We start from the raw sequence: 12,248 nt of genomic DNA, 5'->3' as shown, positions 1-12,248 counted from the left end.
AGTTTATTCTTTCTCAATACAACTTTGCAATACACTTAATTTCCACAGTCACTTTAAGTTAAACATACGCTATAATTCACAACGATTCACGCACTTTAGTTACGGTCACTACCGCGCTTGTCCGTCTCTATCTCTGCCTGTCTGCAATTATCTATGCCGTCACTTCATTTGCCGGCTTATATATACAAAAATAGAAGGCACATAGAAAAGACTAGAGTTGCCAGGAACAGACATGATCCTTCTAGAATTTCATGACGTGTTACTAGCGTCACGTGATGAGTTTCTAGAAGATTCACGAAGAGACGAGATGTACACTTTTATAATATATAAGACCGCCAAGTAGTGACGGCAACAATGGAATTGATTTGCAGACAGAGATAGAGACGGACAATTGAGTCGAGCGCGGTAATGCGTGAATACGTTCGTTGTGAATTATAGCGTTTGTTTAAGTTAAACTGACTGTGGAAATTAAGTGTATTGCAAAGTTGTATTGAGAAAGAATAAACCAGTTTTATTTAAGAAAGGACTTGTATCGCTAAAGTTTCTTCGGGAAGAATTTTTACGGAAAATTAACAAACGAACAGAGACGTAACAATATCTATACATAAAGTACTAATTAGGCCTCACTTGGAATATTGTGCACAGTTTGGGTCTTCTTATGTAAAGAAGGATATTAACATCTTGGAAAGGGTTCAGGATGGAAAGGTTATTTTATAGGGATATGTTAAGAGATCTTGATTTCTTTTGAGGAAAGAAGGGGTTCTCTTATTGGGGTGTGGGAGTAGAAAGAACAAAGCCCTTTTGTGTGTGTGTATTCTAAAAACATTACGAGAGAGAGAGAAAAATGTGTTCAAGTTTTGGAGAATACAGGCTAGATTCCAGTTAACACAGTTTAAGAGAGGAATCGATGATTCTTCGAAAAATAGAAAGGATGGATTTAAATTAATATTAACTTCCTGATCAAAGCAAATCACCTAAACTGAGGAGAATCAGAACTACAAATAATATCCTAGTAATCAGCATATCTAATTAAATAAAATTTTTAAGCTATATTACTTATAATGATTAGGATGCATTGTTTCATCAGTTGAATACCGTCGCTGTTACCAATATTTTCGGCCATAAACCCAGTAATATCATCTCACGAAGTTCGGCCAGTCCATGAGGCTTAGATTAGTCAGAAATCTATATACTAGGCTAACAATGCAAATCAATCATTATAAAAAATAATAAAAACAAAGAATTAACTTGTGAATAATTACAAATAAAGATAAATTTATTACATATTCTACCCAACATTGTGGTAAAAGTTTCATTTGTTTAGGCGTACGAAAGCAAGTAACTATCAAACCGTGGTAAAAGTTAGTCGATTTAGGTTAGTGCTAAATCCATAAACTAAGCTAACAATGTGAAATAATTTATGTAATAAAAAACTAATATAATCAAAATTACTACTATATAGAATAATAAAAATTAATAAATAAAAAAGTTGTTGTTTTAGCGCAAAATTACGCAATGGACTATCTGCACTCTCGACACCGCGGAGAATCGAGCCCTGGATTTTAGCATCATAAGACCGGAAACGTATCGCTGACCCACTAGAGGGCATAAATAAAAGTAAATATATTAAATAAACTAACTATCACTATGCCAGCACTGTGGTAAAGCTATAACTTTTTAGGCTGAAGTCCATATAAGAACTACCACACCGTGGCAAAAGGTATACTCTGTTCGACCAGCTCGGCGAGTTTAAGTGTTTACTTTTCTCAAAGATGAATGTTCAAGAACAGCCTTGAAGGACCAGTAGGTCCTTTTGTCCGTGTGGTTATGTATGTAACTTACGATGTAAAGAAGGGAGTTTCACATGGATGGCGTAACACATAGTAATCAAGGTGTGTTCCAAGTCAATGATGTCATACATGGTAATTGACACGTAGTCGTTCCTTTTCTGTCATGCTTGATGTTTGAGGACAAATGTAAAAGTTTTAAAATTACTATTGTTCAGGCCTTTGCTTCCATCTATAGATAAAAATATACCTGTTCAACCGTAAAAAGAGTAGAAGTTAATAAACTAAGCTATTCTATGACGTCAGTGCTGTCTAGAAACAAGGATATATAAAATGTTAATTGTATATTTTATTTTGAAATTATTATATAATTATTAGAACGTTAGAATATCAACTTTCTTATGCATGTGTAACTATAAGATAGCGTGCACTTTAATTACGTTAGAGAAAACCGTAACACATAAAGTATTCCTGTTCTTGTAACTACACTGAACTTCGTTCTTTAATTAAAAAAAAACAACTTTTATATCAATTCCGAGTAAGTAGGCGTGTAGTGAATCAGAATAATAAGAATTTAATTGCAATTTATGCGTTTAAAGATACATTTTGTGTCTATGTTAACAATATAACGTTTATTCGCATCCAGCTGTCTGTGTTCCAGAATCAACTACGACATTTTATCAGCTTAAAACTATTTACAAAACATGGTAATCTTAATATACTTTACCACTAATTTACACAGTGAAATGTTCGTTGAGGAAAAGAGCATTTCCAAATTTCATGAATTGTATAGAGAAAGTAAGATTAATAATTTCCATATATAGGCCACTGGTATATATACACTTGTTACTATGTCACTAGAGTAGAAGAAACTTTCAGAACTCTCGGATATGTCCCAGGTGGAGAATCAGTTTATTGTATGTTTGTGTATTTGTAGGTTCCATACTATAGCATTAATAATTAAAGTACTCTTTAATCCCATTCGTAGTGGGGAGGAGGGAATGTTAACTGATAAGAACAATCCCATTCGTAGTCGGGAGGAGGGGATGTTAAGTGATAAGAACTCACTCTTCCCTGAGACAATCCCATTCATGGTCGGGAGGATGGAATGTTAAATGATAAGAACAATCCCATTCGTAGTCGGAAGGAGGGAATGTTAAGTGATAAGAACTCACTCTTCCCCGAGACAATCCCATTCGTAGTCGGAAGGAGGGAATGTTAAGTGATAAGAACTCACTCTTCCCCGAGACAATCCCATTCGTAGTCGGGAGGAGGGGATGTTAAGTGATAAGAACTCACTCTTCCCTGAGAAATATTTATTTTATTCCACGTAAAGTCGGAAAGTAATTATTACACGCCCTTATTTTAAAGTTTCGGAGGGTTCCTATTTTCTTGGTTGGATCGTTATAAACGAACTAACATATATGACGCTTTCAACTTTTTTGTTTTTTAATTTCACGATAAGTCATTCTAAAACGTATTTGTATCGTACACCTTCTTTAGACGTTGTGCAGAATTGAAATACGTATTATTATTATTTCATAGCTTTATCTATTGTCACAGGTGCTATGAAGCATCCACAGACTAGTAATTTTTATCTTGTACCTATAATCATTAGATAATAATATGTAGTTTATTTATAACCAGTTTTTAAAATCATTATTTCGTTTATAGAATCTACACTGTAGAACGTGCGTCGAAATTAAAATGTAATTTAAATTTCTAATGATAAGAACTCTTCCTAAGTGATTATCAATAAATACACATCTATATATAAAGCTAAAGCAGTTTTGACGTGGAACAGGTGTACCTTTAAGTTAAAAACCTTCATGAGAACTTACAACTCAAATAACACTACTTATTAACACAGGAAATAAAACTTACAAGCCCTTAATAGCTGTGCTTCATTTCTGTTCTGTTGACTGTCTCGATGGTACACACCTGTACCTGCAGACTAGACACGTGTGCACTTCATCTCAAACAACAGTAACTACGAACAAGAACCTGGCACACTCCACTAGGTACAGTTTTGAGGGTCGAAGGTTTTAAGAGAAAAGCAAGTCAGTCGCTATGGTGACGCTATTAGTGGGCGGAGTTTGAGCGTGTATTCCGAAAACCAGTTCAGTAAGAGTGATAAGCTAATAACGCTTTCTTTATGAAATTATTTTTGTTGTTTGTTATTTTTTAAATGTGTGTACATGGTGTTTCATAACAAAAGCTTTTGAAATCTCTACGCTCAAGATTTTTAGCTATTTTCTGGGAAGAAATTCCACAGAAATATAACCTGTTTCATATCATATTTCTCGCTTCAAATTCTCGAGTTGGTAGTGCAATACCTTACCAATTCTACGCTATTTTAACTGAAAACACCGTGACCGGTTTCTCTCCAAGATGTAAGATAATCTAAATGAGCGACAAACACATGGCGTTGTTCAGTGTGTATTTACACATTATCCGTTAATCCTTAACGTTGCTTTCCAGACACGTGTGCAAACATATATACTTTAGTGTCTTGGAGGTGGAGTTTTAAAAATAAACAATGAACTTTATAATTTTAAATTCTGAAACGACCTTAAAACGTTCAAAAATTTTATGAGTGTGAGTATGTTCACTGTTCAAATTCTTATAAGGTTTTGAAATTTATATATTTAGTCAAAAACAATGGATGATTTCTACAAATAATTAAAACATTTTCGTGTCAAAGGTCACTCCATGGACTCAAGCAAAGAGTAACTGAAAAAAAACGTCTTTTGTTAAGAGTGAGTGGTCAAGCAGCAATTAATTAAAAACGCTTCACTAAAATCCCGTTCAAGAGCGAATTATAGTTTTCACCTGCAACATGTTATTACAAAAAATCCCAAACGAAGCAGTAAGTTTACGGACTTACAAGTCTAAAATCCGGGGTTCGATTCCATGTGGTGGACACAGCAGATAGCCTAATGTGGCTTTACTCTCAAAGAAACAAGAAGTACTTTATCAAATTCTGGGGTTTCTTGTTAGCTTTAATTTTAGTATAGGAGTCTGGAAATCTAAAAAATATATATATATAAATGAATTACATACCTCGATTACTTACGACGGCTAACCAGAAATGCCTCAAATCAGGAATCAAGATTTGCTTATGAAATGGTAACAAAATTAGCGCACTCTTGGTGCTCAGACCCTGTAGAAGAATAAAAAGCGGTTCCGTTGCGGAGTTTCTTATACTTTCGGAACATGAACGAATACAAAAGTTATATAACACAAACATAAGCAGAAAGACCAAAAGAGAGAGGTTTCATTATTTTATATATCGTTGGGTTCTTCCGCCGTCGATAAAATCTTTGTAAAAAAAACAGGTTTATCATACCGGCTTTCACTAGCTTGTAAGTATGAAGGTGGCTGTTACCTTGAAAGGATCCCATATACATCCCCCCCTCTACCGGTTCAAGGGAATGTCCCGCCGCGTTCGTGAAGCACATCAGTACATAAACTCGTCATACTATAAAAGTTGTTTATTTGCTTCGCTGTGAATGCTACTAAATTATTATTTGACCTCTTTATTTTCTATTACCCCCAGAATGTTAGGAAAGTCCCAATAAAAAAAAAACGTTTTAACTAAGATTTTAAGGCATTCTCATGGCCCTTTTTAACAATATATCATCACGATTACATGTAAATATGCAGATAACTTGGAACAGTGAATGATTATTTTTTGTATGATCATCAAGTCCTCGCAAAACATGTCTAATATTTCATATTAGTACGTATTTCACACAATAATGTATGATATCTGTCTGATCATAATGATGTTCTCTGTTAAAATCATAAAATGTCTGTACAATCACGAGAAGTTGTCTATATGATTACAAAAGCTCTGTGTACGATCACAAAATGTTGTCTGTCTGATCACAAAAAGTTGTTTGTCTAATTACAAGAATTTGTCTGTACGATCACAAAATATTGTTACGACAGGGGAGGTCACGTGACGCTAGTAACACGTCACGCGCTTCTAGAATGTTCCTGAAGCCTCGGGAGGTTACTAGATTTCGGTATTCTCGTACATATAAGACAGTCAAGACGTGACGGCAACAATGGGTAATTGAACTGCGGACAGAGAGAGAAGTATTGTTGAGCACGTGAGACGTTCGCTGTGAATTCAAGCGTTTGTTATAGCGTGACTGTGGAAATTAAGTGTATTGCAAAGTTGTATTCAGAAAGAACAAACCAGTTTTATTTAGGAAAGGACTTGTGTCGCTAAAGTTTCATCGGAAAGAATTTTTACGGAAAATTAACTAACGAACGGAGACGTAACAATATTGTCTTTACGATCGCAAAATGTTATCTGCGTTTTTCTTATAGCAAAGCCACATCGGTCTATCTGCTGTGTCCACCGAGGGAAATCGAACCCCTGCTTTTAGGGGTGTGAATCCGAAGATTTACCGCTGTCCCAGCGGGGGACAATGTTATCTGTTCAATTACAAGAAGTTGTATAACCTGTCACATGATATTGTCTATCTGATCATACGATGTTGTCTATACAATCACAAGATGTAGTCTGTCTAATCACAAGACGTTGTCTGTACGATCACAATATGCTGTCTGTCAAATCACAAGATGTTATATGCCCAATCACGGGATGTTGTCTGTCCAATAAAAAAACAGTATCTGTAGGATTACAAAAAGTTGTCTGTCCAATCATATGATGCTGTCTGTAAGATTACAAGAAGTTGTCTGTCCAATCATATGATGCTGTCTGTAAGATTACAAGAAGTTGTCTGTCCAGTCATATGATGCTGTCTGTAAGATTACAAGAAGTTGTCTGTCCAGTCATATGATGCTGTCTGTACGATTACAAGAAGTTGTCTGTCCAGTCATATGATGGTGTCCGTACGATCACAATATGTTGCCTGTCCAGTTACAAGGTGGTGTCTGTACGATTACAACATGTTGTCGGTCCTGTCATAAGAAGGTGTTTTTACGATTACATTATGTTGTCTGTCCAGTCATAAGAAGGTGTCTGTACGATTAAAAATATGTTGTTAGTTCAGTCATAAGATGGTGTCTGTACGATCACAATATGTTGTCTGTCAAATCACAAGATGTTGTATGCCCAGTCACAGGATGTTGTCTGTCCAATAAAAAAAAAACAGTATCTGTAGGATTACAAGAAGTTGTCTGTCCAATCATATGATGCTGTCTGTAAGATTACAAGAAGTTGTCTGTCCAGTCATATGATGCTGTCTGTAAGATTACAAGAAGTTGTCTGTCCAGTCATATGATGCTGTCTGTAAGATTACAAGAAGTTGTCTGTCCAGTCATATGATGCTGTCTGTAAGATTACAAGAAGTTGTCTGTCCAATCATATGATGCTGTCTGTAAGATTACAAGAAGTTGTCTGTCCAATCATATGATGCTGTCTGTAAGATTACAAGAAGTTGTCTGTCCAATCATATGATGCTGTCTGTAAGATTACAAGAAGTTGTCTGTCCAGTCATGAGATGGTGTCTGTACGATTACAGTATGTTGTCTGTCCAGTCATAAGAAGGTGTTTGTACGATTACAAGAAGTTGTCTGTCCAGTCATATGATGGTGTCCGTACGATCACAATATGTTGTCTGTCCAGTTACAAGGTGGTGTCTGTACGATTACAGCATGTTGTCGGTCCTGTCATAAGAAGGTGTTTTTACGATTACATTATTTTGTCTGTCCAGTCATAAGAAGGTGTCTGTACGATTAAAAATATGTTGTTAGTTCAGTCATAAGATGGTGTCTGTAGGATCACAATATGTTGTCTGTCCAGTCACAAGATGGTGTCTGTCAGAGCATAAAATCTTCTCTGTCAAATCACAGCATATTGTTTTTTCCAATCGCAAACTGTTGTCTGTTAAATTACACGAATTTGCATGGCCTATCATAGAATGTTGTCTATTCTATCATAAGATGATGTCTGTAAGATCACAAGATGTTGTCTCTACGATCATAAAAATGCATCCCGTGGCCACTGTACTAAGATATACGGAAATCTTTCGTATAAAGTGTGATTAACTACTTATATATAAAGACGGAAAAAATAGCTTCCAAACATATTAACATGAATTCATATGATTACTTTGACATTATCAGTCAGTTTAAAACAATGAACAGAATTAATCAGCCTAGATAATACATTGTTTGTACTGATCTTTCCTGTTGTTGTTTGAATGACGTTATTAGTAAAATACCACCTTTACATCCATAGTCACGCATCAAAAATTGCCTCACAAATTGAACGTTTCTTTATAATGATAAATTGTGTTCAACTAATTAAGAAAAAAATTTAAAAAGTGACTCACATTCTAGTTAATTGTTAATTATCATGAAGAGGCATGCTTTTATTTGTAATACATTATTACGTTACGTATTAGAATTTCAAATAGTCCGAAGCCGAGTTAACTGATAATTTATATTTAGGAGTTAAATTGTACTTTGGATTTAGTATTTAAATGTATGCCGATATTTTAGTTAATTTACGATATTTGCCAACAAGATTGATACACAGATTTCTTTTTAATACAAATACGTTTTAATATACACATAACCATACGATTTACAATTATTACAAATAGTTATTGCAAACAACGATTTATAAAGAAAAGTTTCACAAACTTACAAACACTATAAAGTTTTCTTTCTAGTTAGGAACTTCCTTGATATCTTATCGAGGGTTTACGATGAGCGAGTTAACTACGAGTTGATGTAGATACGATTTGCCGGGAAGCTAGCTCGAACACACTAGGTTTTTCCACCGTTGAAGTTATATAATGAGAATCCACTGAAATTAGAGGATTTGTAATGTTCAAAATTTATAAATATTCCGGGTCAAATATCTTAAGTTTTCCGGTTGATAAACAATTAAAGTTATAGCTTTCGAAGTTATAGCACACTGACACTCTCTCTGGCGCGTGGCGTTGGTTCTATTTATAAGCGTGGGAACGTTTTCTAGAAAATTCAGTCTTACGTAACATTACAAGTGTTTACGTTAATACATATATTGTTGATTCTTACTCTCGAGAATCTTCTACAACTTTGGAGAATAAGCGGGAGTTTCGCAATACCATATTTAACAGTATAAGCTATGTGTTTTTCTAAATAGAAATTTAATCTAAACAAACGTTGATATTAAAATAAATATATAATAATAAATTCGTCACATCTTGTATAACCTAACACGTAACACCACGTAAGAGTTATTTTGTTTGCAATATATTTTGCATCCATTCGCAAGATAATATACGATGATATAGATTTACAACGCCTTATTTGGAAAGGTATAAAATTAGATGGTAGTAGCCATAAATGTTTAGTATCTCTGCAAGTTAAGGACGGCGAACTTTTGTTGTTGACTTTATAACTCATGTTAACAGCAACACACATAGAAGTAACATTGAACGTATTGTTCACTTTTTAAGCCATTTAACAATACATACACTAAAAGTACCCCTCTAAATATTGTTGTACGCTTTTTTTACCCAAGATTATTTAAAAGAACCCACAATGAACAAACAATGTTACAACAACAACAATATTATTCACTTTATTAACCATGTTAATATGTGCACGCAACAGAAGTAAGACTGAACGTATTGTTCACTTTATAAACTATGTTATATGTACACGCAACAGAAGTAAGACTAAACGTATTGTCTACTTTATAAGCTATGTTATATGTACACGCAACAGAAGTAAGACTAAACGTATTGTCTACTTTATAAGCTATGTTATATGTACACGCAACAGAAGTAAGACTAAACGTATTGTCTACTTTATAAGCTATGTTATATGTACACGCAACAGAAGTAAGACTAAACGTATTGTCTACTTTATAAGCTATGTTATATGTACACGCAACAGAAGTAAGACTGAACGTATTGTCCACTTTATAAACCATGTTAATTTGACTTACGTTAGAAATAACACTGGACGTATTGTTCACTACTTTGTTGATAATGTGTCTAATTCACCACTTTATTCAACAATATATCAAATTCATTTGATGATGATTCCCTATTTAATTTGATATCTAATCGATCCCGTGACAGTGAATGTCCGTGTGATTGGCTAGTTTAATTTGCATCACCCATGAACTAACTACAAAGCAAGTAAACAGTAATTGTTCCTGTGGGTAAATGTATTAATTCATATAATTTAAGGTGCAGTAAACTTACACCTGTGAAACATCGTCACATACACCATACATAAGTGTATTTTAATACTCCTTGATTTAACGACTCGGAGTAATCTGGTTATTAAGTAAAATAAGTTAACTTACACGATTCTGTGTTATACTATACCTGATAATTATAGAAACTTCTGTAGAAGTAACCAATGTAACATAGAAAGGTACATCACATACACGCAACTCTTGACCTGACCCTGTAAAATGACGGGAGGATCACCTCAGTTTTCCTTCCAATTTGTCATCTACGTTCTTTTAAATTAATTGTTAAGGCACAAGCTCCTACTCGGATTGGTGAAATGTAGCTTGAATAGTACCTGTACAGCACGTGATTCACGTGATCTAGGGAGCAAAATCCTAATAGGTCTTAACTAAGGGTTAGAGATTAGAACCCAGTTGTAGCGCTCGACTAGTGATAATGGGTTTTTCTCAGGATACTCCCGTTTTCCTCTCAATGTAAATTTTTGGATATAAGATCTTTTGATCTCCAGCATTGGACTCTATGATCTTGTAACGTTTATTTAGTTAGATCCTACGAGCCTTTTTTTTTTCTCACGAAGACTTCCAACTACACCTTCCACGTCACGAGTGGGACGAAGTAGAAGTCTTCAATTACTGAACATTCCTGGTCTTCAAACCTAAATACCCGTTATGTTCAAACAAACTAGTTGTAGTCTAACCTGCTTTTGCCTATGTGATTTGTAGATAAATGTTTGTTCCTATTTCACTTGTTTGTATTACTATTTCAAATAAGCATTTGTACCAGAACATATGGCACAGAAAAACAAAAACACTATGAATAAGTTATATAAAAGGCGACTTAGTTGGAAAAACTTTGTCTTTATTATAATATTTATAACTCAATATATATAAAACGTCATTTATTTTTGATAATATGTATAACTTGACACCTAATCCACCCGAAGTTCTGATATATATATATATATATATATGTATAACTCGATATGTAATTCACCATTATTTTTTATTATATTTATACCTTATCATTTAATTTACTTGTTGTTGTCGTTTTTTAATGATATGTATACCTTAATGTGTATTACAGCTTTGGACATTAATAATATTATGATGCAATATAATTTAATTATTGTTGGCTGCCGTCCTTAATTCAGTGTGAATTTCATTTTTTTATGCGATCACTATACTTAATTTTATATGATATATGTTTATTCTTGGTATATACGAATTTGATAAACAGATATTGAACCACATTTTCTGCAATATCGACCTTGTGGTTTAATGGCTTGAAGTCAGTAAAACTAAACGTTCTTATTTCACAAGAAAACTTATTTCTCACACACACTACCAATAATTGTAAAGATTCGTATATTACATTTCTTCTTAAAATGTAGAATTACGTTATCTTTACTAAGTTATCTGTTAAACTCTTTATATACATCGTCTACCAAAACTTGCAATACGTGGAATTTTGTCTTTAAAACCCGATTAGCATGTATATCGTAAGAGACGAATGAAGTGAGGACTGTGGCATTTAAACGTGATTAGTTACTTGTCTACAATATTATTCTAACGTGTTCTATTGTTTGATGGGTTTTCTTGGATTACTTGGTAAAAATAATGCCAAGTCCTCGTAATGATAACGAACTAATCTAGTTATTCGATAACGTTTGCTACAGGCTAAATTCACCGGTAGGCCTACTTCCACGAACAACATTTCAACAGAAACTTTAAAACTAATTTACGCCTGACTTATTTATAAAACCTTACTGGTAGAATTTTCTCGCTAATCCACAGATAACAAACACGCTGATTTACTAACTTTCTAATTGAATTGCAGACAAATAAACGATTGCCTAATATATTAACTAACATTAAACTGGATAACTAATTCACTGATGAACTAAATAACTCACTCTGACATTTTTACATCAGTACTTATTTTCTAATTACAACAAGAAGCTTCTAGATGTTACGTCATCATTATGTAATGACAAACTCCCTTTAGAAAAAAAAAATGGGCCGAAAACAAGGATGCTGAGTTAATTTTAATTCCAAATAAACAATAAACTGATAAAAATTATGTTGTATTGATTAAATTACAGGATTGCTTAATATTTTAAAACGGAATTGTCGGGAGATTACTAGATATAGGGTATACTGGTATATATAAGAGGGTGACAACGTGACGGGAATAATGTGTGTAGGTAGTGAGTAATTGATCTGCAGTATCAGGGTATTGTTGAAGTTAACGTTCGTCCGTTATAGTGTTTGTTTTAGCGCGA

General features: G+C 33.9%; 1 protein-coding gene across 1 annotated transcript in view; it reads right to left on the bottom strand.

The window, feature by feature from the left end:
* The window catches only part of LOC106461276 (toll-like receptor 4), a 16,942-nt gene extending 13,151 nt beyond the window's left edge, over positions 1–3,791 (bottom strand). The window contains exon 1 of the mRNA XM_022388145.1: positions 3,672–3,791. The gene's annotated coding sequence lies outside the window, so the exon portion shown is untranslated. The remainder of the gene's footprint in view (positions 1–3,671) is intronic.
* Positions 3,792–12,248: the final 8,457 nt, after the last annotated feature.

The sequence above is a fragment of the Limulus polyphemus genome, unplaced genomic scaffold (genome assembly GCF_000517525.1).
Source record: "Limulus polyphemus unplaced genomic scaffold, Limulus_polyphemus-2.1.2 Scaffold926, whole genome shotgun sequence".
Lineage (NCBI taxonomy): Eukaryota > Metazoa > Arthropoda > Merostomata > Xiphosura > Limulidae > Limulus > Limulus polyphemus.
This window is presented reverse-complemented; position numbering and strand designations above follow the sequence as displayed.